General features: G+C 36.0%; 1 pseudogene; it reads left to right on the top strand.

Annotated features, from left to right (window-relative positions):
• The first annotated feature begins 3,814 nt into the window (after positions 1-3,814).
• LOC131407872 (olfactory receptor 10G9-like) lies at positions 3,815-4,748 on the top strand (annotated as a pseudogene).
• Positions 4,749-13,878: the final 9,130 nt, after the last annotated feature.

Below are 13,878 nucleotides of genomic sequence, written 5' to 3'. Positions count from 1 at the left end.
TAGGTTGTCACAGGTACTGGCGTCTAGTGGCTAGAGGTCAGCGATGCTGCTAAACACCTCACAAAGCACAGGACAGCCCCGCACCAGACTTGTCCTGCCTCAAATGTCAGTGGTGCTGAGGTTGAGAAACCCTGATCTGGATATAAATGTAAGCGAAGATGTGTAAGACCACAACAATAGAAATGACAAAACATTTTTGAGAGATATATAAAAGTTGCTGAAGAAATGGAGGATTGTAATGTGCTCATGGGTTGAAAGAGTCAATATTTTAAAGATTCTAATTCTCCTCAAATTGTTTATAGATTCAATGCCATTCTAAATAAAATCCCAACATTTTATTCTGTAGATAAGGACACGTGGACCTTAAAGTGAATATTGAAATGGAATGGGCCTCCCAAGTAGCCAAGATAATCCTGAAGAAATAAAAAATAGAAGATTCACAATACCAGATATCAAAAGTTATTATGAAGGTTTTCCCTACACCCAAGGTTACCAGATTTTACTTATATAATATTTTAGTGCTTTCAATTTTTCCCCTTTATTAAATCTTTACCACATCTGAAATTAATTTTACCTTAGATATGATATAAGGATGTTACTATATTCTACAAAATAAGAGTATAGTGGTAATTACTTCATTAACTGAAGTGGTATTTAGGAAATTGGTTTAAAGTTCTCAACTGTTTTGCTTTCTCTACTTATAATCTAATTATTAAGCCCTAGATTTATTACATATGATCAAAGTAAATTAGCTGCCCAATTTATATTTTAAAATGCAATAAATTTAATTTAATATGTTATTTTTTACAGTTAACCTTTTCCATTTGTTTTCTTTGAAATACATTTACCTAAACCAATGTCACAAAGACTACCGCAGTTACATCTACAATTCACTGTGAAAAAAAGCTTGGAAATTGAAATGTTTTAAACCATCTTTGAAAGACGGTGAAAGAGAGAGTGCTATTGAGATGGAGAGTGCAAACAGGTGATGACCATTTATGGATTCTGGACAATTTTAAGTTCAGAGTAAGCAACTGTGAGTCTACCTGCATCACTGGTGTTGGAAAAGGGTAACTGAGTCCTTCTTTCCTCATAGGTATAAATATAAGCTCCAGAAAGACCTGAACTCTTCTCAGGAGGGTTCAAATAACAAACACCTAGGGAAATATATATATTATTATTAAAAATCTTTCATTAGACTTTTCCTGTTTCCACTCATCAAGGAACCTGAAGACCCAAGAGTAATCCTATTACATGAGACACTAAATCAAGATAAGCTCCGACCCCTTCAGCCATGTTACTTTCCATTCCCTGTACTTCAACTAATTGGGTCCTTGAGTAGACATAAACCACTCTTTGTCAGCAGGAATCACAGATGTATCTGTTCCTTGAGTAATAATTTGCAAACTAGTGCCTTGACATAGCATATAGAAAGTAAAAAATTTGGGGAAAAAACACCACAGATAAGTTTTATACTGAAATGAATCACATACTGTAAGGTGAGTTTTTATAAAGGTAGATTTCTCTTATTTCCCTTTGCTTTCCTTCTTAAAGTTCCATTCAGAGGTAAGATACTGGGGATCTTACCTTTCTCTCTCTCTCTCTCTCTCTCTTTATCTCTCCATATATGCGTACAATTAGTAATTGAGGAACTACAAATAGAGACTAAGTTGCTACAGCATGGCCAAAGAAGTCAAACATTGACTCCTCTGATTGATACTCCTGCCTTAAGTCTCATGCTACCTTGTAATTCACCTGATGAAAATTTTCATATTTCATCTAATCTGAATGTGAGATTATCCTGGTCATGGAATCCTGCTGGTAAAGGAGAAATTTCAGAGATACATTTGTTCCATTTCTTGAGTCCTGATATCTGTGTAGGTGATTAGGATAATCCTGTCTTTGTCATTTATTTTCTTATTTGAAACATACAGTTTTAATATAGATTAAGCCACATTGCCTGGAGATGGGATACCTTTTGTCTGAGTTTTGCTAAGAGAAGAGATCCTCATTTCCCTCATACTGGTATTTCATGGTCTTCTCTCATAGACCAATTAATAACAATCCTGAACTCAACAGTATTTTAGATTAAATCAATAACATCATTTCTGCCTCACTTTTCATGGTACAGAGTCCCAACTCTTCTTGACATCAAACTGACATAGGTCTTTTCCTCTTGTATTGGTTCCATTTTTCCTGTCTCAGGTAGTAGGTTTTAGATAAGGACCATATATTTGATAGAATTGTGTCGTCTTATAAAGGCATTACTTAGATTTATGAGTAAGAGGAGTAGAAGATGGAGGAGGGATATTTTCTCTAACAAAGCCAATATTATAAAATATTTAGACATCTAGGATAGAATAACGTATGTTAGAAAACTGACCTCTACCCAATGGATTGAGGTTGGGAGAACACATATGGGCTTTATGTCTTAGAGCCTCATAAAAGATGGTCTAATGTAAGACAAGTATGAGGCTGGCAGGGTATGAGACTTGGTATCTTCTGGATCATATGGGAGATTGCAGGGATCCTACTATGGAGTTGAGATTTCTAATCTGCTCAGATTGAAGTGAGAGAAGTCCCTGTATAAGCAGCTGGTGGTAGTGACACATCAGTACCAGTACCAGAGATGAAATCTTCCTCAAAGATCTAACTTTGAAGTTGAGAAGTCTCCATAGCACAGAGATTTTATTATCCATCTCTCTCTCTCCATATATGGGTACATATAGGTATATATATATACCTATATGTAATACAAGGCACAGTGTTATATGATTCAATATCATTTATTAAGCAGTTATTACATGCCAGGCCCTGTATTAGGTGATTTGCATGCAATATCTTACTTAATACTTATAACTTCTCGGTGAGGTAGGTTATGTGATTACTGCCAAGTTATATACTATGACATAAGAAAATGATTTAGGTATACTGTACTATTGAAATGCTCATTGCTATCAACAATTAAATTCTTGGTTCTTTAAGTTTCCCGATGAACTTTGGAGAGAAAATAGTTCAAATAGCCCCCAAGATTCCTACCGCTTGGTATACACTCCCTGTTAAATCACCTCCCCTTGAGTGTGGGTGGGATCTGTGAATATGGTGGAATATTATTCTCTTGATTACATTACTTTACATTACATTTTGTCACAGCAAACTGGAGAGAAATACTTCTACTGGCTTGAAGTAGTAAACTGCGATGTTATCTAATGGTCAGGTGGTTAGGACTTAAGGGTGGCTTCTGGAAGCTGAGAGCGATGCTCTCTGTCAATAGCCAGCAAGAAACCAGGGACCTCCGTCCTAAAGCTGCAAGGAAACGTATTCCACTAACCTCAATAAACTTGGAAGAGGATCTTGAGCCTCAAACGAGATTATAGTCTCAGATGAGATTACAGACCCAGCTGACACCTTGATTTCAGCTTGATGAGAGTTTGAGCAGAGAACCCAGCTGACCTGACTCAAAAAATTGTATGATAGTAATTTAAATTTATTTTATGCTGCTAAATTTGTGATAATTTATCACACAACAACAGAAATGAATGCAAAGAATTTCTCCTACTTCCTTTTGCATATACTGTGTATGCCTCTATTTGTGTGTGTGTATGTGAGAGAGAAACAGATGATGAAATCCTTGCATCACCTTTAGCAAGGAAGTTTTGTAATAAGCAAAGTTGAGTATAATTCTAGAATTATCTACTATGGATAATTTGCTATATAGAGAGAGTTTGTATATAGAGAATGGGTTCTCAGTTCTCTCTTAAATGCTGAGTGTTCTTTATATTCCCACAGGGAGAGGCACCAAGCGTGTGGAGAAATGACAAATGTGAGCCTCATGACAACATTCATCCTCATGGGCCTTCCCCATGCACCAGCACTGGACACTTCTCTCTTTGGAATCTTCTTGGTGATTTATGTACTCACTGTGGTAGGGAACATCCTCATCCTGCTTGTGATCACAGTGGATTCCCACCTCCACACCCCCATGTACTACTTCCTAACCAACCTGTCCTTCATTGACATGTGGTTCTCCACAGTGACTGTGCCCAAAATGCTGTTGACCTTGGTTTCCCCAGGAGGCAGGGCTATCTCCTTTCACAGCTGTGTGGCCCAGCTCTACTCCTTCCACTTCCTGGGGAGCAGAGTGTTTCCTCTACACAGTCATGTCCTATGACCGCTACCTGGCCATCAGTTACCCACTCAGGTACACCAACATGATGAGTGTGAGAACATGTGCCCTTCTGGCCACAAGCACATGGCTCAGTGGCTCTCTGCACTCTGCTGTCCAGACAACACTGACGTTCTGTTTGCCCTACTGTGGGCCCGACCAGATCCAGCATTACTTCTGTGATGTGCCGCCCATCCTCAAACTGGCCTGTGCAGACACCTCTGCCAATGAGATGGTCATCTTTGTCAACATTGGGGTAGTGGCCTCAGGCTGCTTTCTCCCGATAGTGCTGTCCTATGTGTCCATTGTCTGTTCCATCTTGAAAATCCGCACCTCAGAGGGGAGGTGCAGAGCCTTTCAGACCTGTGCCTCTCACGGCATTGTGGTCCTTTGTTTCTTTGTTCCCTGTGTTTTCATTTACCTGAGGCCAGGCTCCAGGGATGCTGTGGATGGGGTTGTGGCAGTTTTCTACACTGTGCTCACACCCCTTCTGAACCCTGTGGTGTACACCCTGAGGAACAAGGACGTGAGGAAAGCTCTGTTGAAGCTGAAAGACAAAGTAACATATTCTCAGAGCAAATAAACACTCCATGTGGATATGCCCATTTAAAAAAAATAGTAATATAGTTTAATCATCAACATATAATTTATTACATGTATAGTTCTCAGTATTAAGTGTTACCAAAACCACTCTCTCAGGAAGATTTATCTCATAGGTTTTTCTGAAAAATTAATAAAAACACAATTCAATTTTTTTACAGATTACAAATTACAATTTTTTTTCAAATTACAATGAATATGCTTAAATTTTCATCTATCAACTCATTTCTCTGTAAATAGATTAATTTTCCCTTCTTAAAAAGTTTTATTTACATATAATTGACATATAACATTATTTTTATCTTTTTAAAAATATATTCTAATTGGATCTGAGATTCAGAGGATTGAGTTATTCATATACAGAGAAGTGATAATATGTTTTTTTTTGTTCTTGTCTTATGCATACTAACTTGGAAATTTACATCATGAGGATACTGTTCAAGGATAGCAACAAATATCAGATGTCATTTACTCGTGGTTGCAGCTGTGCAACTGCCTTCTCAATTCTCTTAGTGACTCTGTGTATGTTTGTGTGTGTGTGTGTGTATGTGTGGGTTACAAGGTGACTACTCCTCTTCCCTAGCACATCCTGACCCTGTTAACTGCTCCCACATTGAAAGAGTTCTAAACTTCTAAACAGCTTGCTATGTCTCTAGTTAGGTCTGCTAGGACAAGCTATGGCTCTGACACTCTCCTTTCAGTAACTGGGAACAATCCCCACCCTTCAAGAGCCTTGTAGTTTCTCAGGTTCGGTGAGTTGAATCAGGATGAAGTTAGCAGCAGATACCGCTAGTCCCCATCACATATTCTGACCTTGAATTCCTGTGCTACCTGACCAGATGCCCATACTCAGCACAGAACAATTGTCTACTAGATCCTTTTACTACAGATGGTGGTAGCTGGTCATGCTGCCCAAATAAATCTTCTCTCACCATCTTAGAGTCTTGGAAATTCAGCTAAATGGAACTACAACCTGCTCTGGGGCAGGGACACCCCACATTGCACGCTAGGGCCAATGGTGGTTCTTATTTATAAAGTAGAAAAAGGAAAATATAAGCAAGTAACTAGTTATCATGAGATTTCAAAATAGTTCCTTTACAAATTAGAAAAATAAGACCTGGTAAAGACAAAACACCCTAAAAAAACCTAATGCGTAGCCACATAGTCCATACTTGTGGCCCTCCACATGCAACAGATGAAGTGCTATAACTGCTTGCAAACAAAAACAAGTATTGCCTCAAATAAGTTTAGAAATAATTTTATAAACTGTATCTCAATTTCCGTCTGTAAAAGACCCACTCAAAATACCGTTATGAGGGTTAAATAAGTTAATAGAAGTAAAAGTGCTTCAAGTGATATTGATATTCTAAATTCTTAATTACAATTTTAAAATTCAAACCTAGGCCCACCAGCCAGATAGCCTGATTGTCGGAATCATTTTTTTTTACAAATTATTTCAATGATTAACTAGCTACTGACAGTATTTTTGAAGATGCATGAATGTAGCTTTCTTTAAGTCACTGATAATAAATTACTGTCATGATTAATACTATTATTGACAACATAATCATTCTGATCAACTATTTTGATAAATTTGGTATTCTCATATTTACTACTTTTCAAGGAATTTAATAAATTCATTTAATAAAATACATGAAACATTAAAGTTACACCAAATGAAAGTATTCTAGAGTAATTCAGAGGCAAAACAGTAAACATTATTGAAGTTGGGATATGCTAGACACTTTATAAGTTAATCATTATAAGAACTCTATGAGATAGGTGATGTTATTGTATAAGATGAGAACACTGAGGAAGGTTAGGTTACTTACTGAAATTCTCACAGTTAATGAGGAATACGGTCAAGGTTTTATCCCAGACTACATGGTACCAGTATTATCAAATAATAATTGGGACAACTTTATTTTGTAAACACATTATGTCCTTACTATGCTCTAAAAGTTATCAGAACTATTTCCAAAAGGGGAAAATAAAAAAAGGATGAAATAATTCAGCATTGATGTTTGCATTCCACATAGGGAAACATGAAATTGGTAAGTTTTTCATCACATATTTCCACATTTTGATGTATTCTCTTAGGTTTCTCAAAATAGCGGCTCTGGAGTACTGAACTTGTCCACTGAGGATCATTATTAGTGCTGTCATTTCCCTATTGACCGGAATTTTTAAAATATTGTTTGGTATGGTATGACGTTTCTGACTGACTCCTTAAAGCTATATTTTCTGAGTTAAGTAGTAGTTGAAAAGGGTCTTAATTTACAGAAGTAAATAGTTAAATTATAAGAAGTATAAAGCTACCATAGAAATAATCTGGCTCAAATCTAGAATAAAGATGATAACTTTTATAATGATCCCAATGCTGATATTTGTTAGTCAATTCAGTCCTGCTTTCGCAATGAATTAATCAATGCAATAATTCCTTTAACAATTTTAGTTAAGTCACTACTATATTTAAGGCACAGGAGATACAGAACATCAAGACAGTATTTGTGCTGCAGAACTTGAGAGTCCAATGGGAAACACATAAGTAAACAAATGAATTTGATAGGGTCATAAAGTACATATGAAGTGCCTTGGTAAACAACATGGCATCTAACACAGATTAGGTCACGAAGTGAATCGCCATCTGAAAATAAAGAAAATTACATACACAGGTAAGAAAGCCTTGCTCCAATTACATAACTTGTAATAATTAACACTTAGAGTTTAAAAGATACAAAGATTATTTCGGGTTACGTGTTTTAGGCTCTGCACCAAATTCACAGAGCTTATGTTTTCCAGGCCAAATCATAATGCGTTTTGAGTCTTTTAGTTCTAAGGAGAGAAGATAATTTGGACACTAGAGACTAAATCTACAGCATTCCACATTTCTTTCTATTCTCTGATAATCACAATGTCCAGAACATGCATACATATTGGCCAGGACCTGCCCCTCCCCAACCATAGTAAGGCAAGAAGGTGCAAGGCTACCATGTCTCTTGGTGGAGGTGAGGAAGTTGGAGTTGGACTGTGCTAAGGTGTTAAGTCAAATGTTTACAGTGTGACTTTATTTTCATCACTGTGGGCAAAAGTAAGACAAAATTATACCTCTTCCTCCTCTGCAGAAGGGGAAGATATTTTCAAAATGGGTATTATCATATCCTTATTCAAAGTTATCTTCAGCAAAATATTTTCAAGGAACTTTATTCTCATACAGTCATGCCTCACTTAATGACGTGGATATGTTCTGAGAAATGCATCATTAGGTGATTTTCTTGTTGTGTGAACATCATAGAGTGCATTTACACAAACCTAGATACAATAGCCAACTATACACCTAGGCTATATAGTACTAATCTTATGGGACCACCATTGTATCTGTGGTCCCATTGTATATGTGGTCTGTTGTTTACCAAAACGTTATTATTAGCACCTGACCGTACTTTGGATACTCATACTATCAAAAATGACTACAGAGTATGCATATTGGATAAAAAGGAACATTTGTGAAATTAACTCAAAATGGATTAAAGACTTGAAGGTAAGACATGAAACCATAAAATTCCTAGAAGACAGTATAGGCAGTACACTCTTTGACATGGGACTTAGAACTTTTTGAATACCATGTCTACTCAGGCAAGGGAAACAAAAGAAAAAATAAACAAATGGGGCTTCACCACACTAAAGAGCTTCTGCAAGACAAAGGAAATCAGGAACAAAATGAAAAGACAACCCAAACACTGGGAGAAAATATTCACAAATCATATATTCGACAAGGGGTTAATCTCCAAAATATAGAAAGAACTCATACAACTCAACAACAAAAAACCAAACAGCCCAATCAAAAAACGGGCAGAGGATATGAACACACATTTTTCTAGAGAAGATATACAGATGGCCAACAGGCACATGAAAAGATGTTCAACATCACTAATCATCGGGGATATACATATCAAAACTACAATGAGATATCACCTTACACCTGGTAGAATGGGTATAATTACCAAGGCAAAAATCAAAAAATGTTGGAGAGGATGTAGACAAAAGAGTATCCTCATACACTGCTGGTGGAAATGCAAACTGGTGCAGCCACTATGGAAAACAGTATGGAGATTTCTCAAAAAATTAAAAATAGAAATATACTACCACCCAGCTATCCCACTACTGGGTATTTAACCATAGAACTTGAAATCAACAATTCAAAGAGACTTATGCACCCCCGTGTTCATTGCAGCATTATTCACAATAGCCAAGACATGTGGAAGCAACCCAAGTGCCCATCGACTGAAGAATGGATAAAGAAGATAAGGTATACATATACAATGGAATACTACTCAGCCATAAAAAAAAGACAAAATTGTCCCATTTGCAACAACATGGATGGACCTGGAGGGTATTATGCTAAGCAAAATAAGCCAGACAGAGAAAGATAAACACTGTATGATTTCACTCATATGTGGAAGATAAACAAATACATGGATAAGGAGAACAGATTAGTGGTTACCAGAGGGGAAGGGGTTAGGGGGAGAGTGAAAGTGGTAAAGGGGCACGTATGTATGGTGACAGATAAAAACTAGACTATTGATGGTGAGCACGATGCAGTCTATATAGCAACTGATAATAACATACACCTGAAATTACACAATGTTATAAGCCAATATGGCCTCAATAAAATATTAAAAAAAAGAAAAAAAATGATTTGTATGTGATTGTTCGTAGGAATATTATTCATAATATTCAAAACCAGAGACATCCCAAATGTCCATCACTTAGTGAAAGGATAAACAAAATATGGTACATTCATACTATGGAATATTATTTGGCAACAAAAAGGAAAAACTATTCTTAATGTACAGAATGGATAAACCTCAACAACATTATGCTAATTGAAAGAAACCAGATCCAAAAAAGGTTACATATTGTATTATCCCCTTTATAAGAAATGGTTAGAAAAGAGAAATTTATGGAGACAAGAACCAATTGTTGGTTGGTTTCCTGGGGAGGAAAGTAGGAATGGGAATTGATTGCAAACTGGCCCCTGGGAAGTTTTTGGGGTGACGGAAATGTTCTGTCAAAATGTTCATTTTGACAATGTTTGCACAACTCTATAAATTTACTAAAAGTCATTAAATTATACACTTGCAACTGTTGAATTTTGTGATATGTAAATTGTACCTCAGTAAAGCTGTTGAAAAATAATCAAGAAGTGAACATGAAACAAATGGATAGTACAGCTCTCAAATCTAGAGGAGAGGAAATACAGCAGAATGGACATTTCAGCCTGCCTGACAGGTGTATTGATACGGTAAAGAAAATTGTGTCAGATTATCCGAGCACCAGAACCCTTGGTGATAATCATCCAGTTCACTCTGCTTTAATTTTACACCCCACTCACTAGCAGCCTTCTGAGAGACTATTTTGCTTTTAATGTAAAATTTTACTATAAAGTAGTGGAAAAGAATATGCTGACCCACTGACACATTCATTTTACTGTATGATGTTTTATTTCTCTTTGTAAATTTATACATTGATATTTGTATATATCATATATTCATAAATTCATCTATAAATCATATATATTAGTCTTTTGAAAGTGAATGTCTTGTGAAACTGATTTAATCTGGTTGAGTGACAAATGAATTTCTGCAACAGACACTGATAAATGAATTAATCGTATGGAAAGTTTAGGGATAACAAAATAAAGAATGATACAACTTTGGTCTATTATTTTACCTGTTACGTTAATGACTCTTAAGGTTGTTGCCGAAAACAGCAGTTCTGGGAAGTAGAAATGAGGTACTATATTTAGAGGCTCGTTATGGCTTGTATCTCTTCTTAATGTTTGTATCTATGTTTTAATGAATCATAGGGATAGTAATGAGATATATAAACACATTGAAGAATTAATTCTTGGAACTACTTAGATGCAAAGTGAAATAGTCAATTTACAATAAGAGCCATTGAAAAAGGGAAGATTGGGGCCCGTTACTAATTATAAATTATTTCAGCATTGGGCTGATTTTCACTAATTCAGTACTGATTTTCATAGTGATCCAGAAGGAAGAAATTGAGATGACAAGCTGAAACTGAATAACCAAAGCCATGGAAATATATATATTACTATATACTATATATATATCTACATAATTTATATAATATATAATATTTTTATATAATGTATATTTAGTATAGTATAGTATATTCTTATATATACTATATATACACATATATTCAGAATTCATATACTAAGCTATTTAATACATGACACAATCATTTTTGACTGAATGAACATGATAACGGTTTAAAGATCCTCAAAATCTTTCTAATGATACCAACAGTCTTTTAGAGATCTGTAGGCACTAAGAATAAATTTAGAATCATAGCCTGTGATTCAGGAAATAGAACTATCCATACAACAGAATACTATTCATCAAAAAAAATACTGACAGATGCAGTAACAGAGATGAATCTCAAAACCATTATGCTCAGTGAAAGAAGCCAGATAGAAAAGAACACACACATTATGATTCCACTTGCAAGAAATATCCAAAAAGGGCAAATACATAGAGACAGAAAGTAGATTAATAATTTCCTAGAAGTGGGGATAGGAATGGAAATGCTTGTAAATGGGCATGAGGTTTCTTTTTTGCATGAGGGAAATGTTCTAAAATTGTGGTGATGGTTTTACAACTCTACAAACATATATTGTTTACATTCTCATTCAACTGTACATTTAAAATGGGTGAGTTTTATGTCATGTAAATTATATCTCAATAAAGCTGTTTAAAATGTAGAAATCACTACTAGTCAAAATTTTTTAATTTTATGATGATCTGATTTAATATCTTCATTTTTTCTTTTTTTTTTTTGGTGAGGAAGATCAGCCCTGAGCTAACATCCATGCTAATCCTCCTCTTTTTGCTGAGGAAGACCAGCTCTGAGCTAATATCTATTGCCAATCCTCCTCCTTTTTTATTTTCCCCAGAGCCCCAGTAGATAGTTGTATGTCATAGTTGCACATCCTTCTAGTTGCTGTATGTGGGATGCGGCCTCAGCACGGCTGGAGAAGCGGTGCGACGGTGCGCGCTTGGGATCCGAATCCAGGCCGCCAGTAGCAGAGCGCGCACACTCAACTGCTAAGCCATGGGGCTGGCCCAAAATCTTCATTTTTAAAGCAAAGCTAAAAACAGAAAAATGGGTAGAATTAGGTGACTAAGCGTGTTTACTTTTAAATTAAGACTAAGATTATTTATACCATTTTATTAGAATTGAAATACGTTTTAAATGCAGACAGACTGAAATTCAAATCCAAGCTCTATGCCTGACTTTTGGAGTAAACTTTGGTAATTATTTGAATTTATTGAGCCTTATTTTCATCATTAAAAAAAGAAAATAATATCTAACGCGTGGGGCTGATGCAAGAAGGAAATAAAGGGGCCTTGAGTAGTCTGGCTAAAAAAAAAAGGAGATTCTCAGTAAGCATTAATTACAATTTCAAAACCATAGGGAGAGAAGTCTCCTTTGAATTCCTTGGCATGAAGAAGGACAATGATTATTAGAATGTTGTAAAATTACCTAAATGTTATTACGGTTTTCATTTTGTGCCTTTTATATTATCTCAAAGCGATTCTACCCATAACATTTTTCATAAGTCCTTGTGCTCGTTTCTTTGGACAGCCAGTAAAAATAATGTGCCCACAGCCCTACCAAATTCTACTCTTGTTTACTCTGATCCATTCTTTATAGAGCAGTCAGCAGACTGAATTCTTAAAATATAAATTGAACCAAGTTACAGTAATTAAACATGCTAAGATAAACATCAATAGCAGTCTTAAAGGAAAATAAAGAGTTTTAGAAAATGATAAGAGATGAATTGAGGCAGTTGAAGAAGTGATCATTGGGAGAATTATAAAGCTAATTATGGAAAAAAACAGTTGCAGATGTGTTTTGTTTTGTTTTGTTTTAACACCAGAGGGATTACTGCCTCTTTCAAGTGGTGACTTTCCTGATCCCCAGTTCTTTCTTCAAACACAGATCTTCCAAGGACAGGATCACTGCGCAACTTCAAATATTTGAACACAATGGATGGCTCTCCACTAGAGAAAAAACATGCACAAGAATTATTGATAATCAAAGAGATTTAGAAACTGAAAATAACTAAATGCTGCCACATTATTGCATTAGAGTCTAAGAAATAATGAGGTAGAGGCTGTGGGGAGAAAGAAGGAAGCAGGGAAGAGGAAAGTCTGAAGTCTAATTGCTCCCTCTGTTCTATAGACTTTCATATTGGTGCCCACTAGGGAAGAGGGTCCCAAAGGAACATCAAACACATTTATTCTCTCTTGAGGGAATGAATGCTGCTCCTTCACTCAGGGACCAGAGGAACTATAGGGTCTGGACTTTCAGGCCTGAGTGACTGAGTCTTAGAAAGAGGAGTGTTCAGATTTTCTGTCCTCAGAGCCTGGCCCTCATGTTCCACAGCATCTAAAAGGAAAGAAAACAGGGGAGGGTGGATGTGGGGCCTGGCTTTCAGCCCAAGTGAGCTGTTTCCCTTCAGTCTGGTCTGTAAGTGCCTTCTGTCTAGAGCCCTTTTTCTCCTCATCTTTTGATGGTTTATATGCACTAGAGGAAGGTGGGAGAATGTGGCAATTGGCTCTATTTGAGTTTGGGCGAATACTGACTTAGTAGACTCCATGGTCTTTTCTTAAGTTATTCTCTGACTGATGAAGCTTAACATTAAAAACCTTAATGAGGATTGTATATATTCAATCATATTGCAAACGTAATTGCTATTGAGATACTAAATTTTATATTGAGAGAATATGGTTGTTTTTAACATTGGTAACTGTCTATTGCTTTTTCCTACATTAAATATTATCTTTTCCATCTAGTTTTACTGTATTCACACCAGACATTTCTCAGTTTTCAGTTGTTTTGGCTGGTGATGGAGAAAGCAGTTTCGTGAATCATTCACATCAACAGATGATTCCAGAACTGCTGCAAGTCAACCTAAGAGAAATACTGTGTGGAATAAAGGCTCATTAAAATCAGAATATTAGTATACGAATGAATTTTTTAACAAGGGTGAGTAGGAGCAGGCAGTACACTAGGGA

Source organism: Diceros bicornis, chromosome 7 (genome assembly GCF_020826845.1).
Source record: "Diceros bicornis minor isolate mBicDic1 chromosome 7, mDicBic1.mat.cur, whole genome shotgun sequence".
Taxonomy (NCBI): Eukaryota; Metazoa; Chordata; class Mammalia; order Perissodactyla; family Rhinocerotidae; genus Diceros; species Diceros bicornis.
The sequence above is the reverse complement of the archived record's forward strand: the minus strand, read 5'-3'. Positions and strand labels throughout refer to the sequence as shown.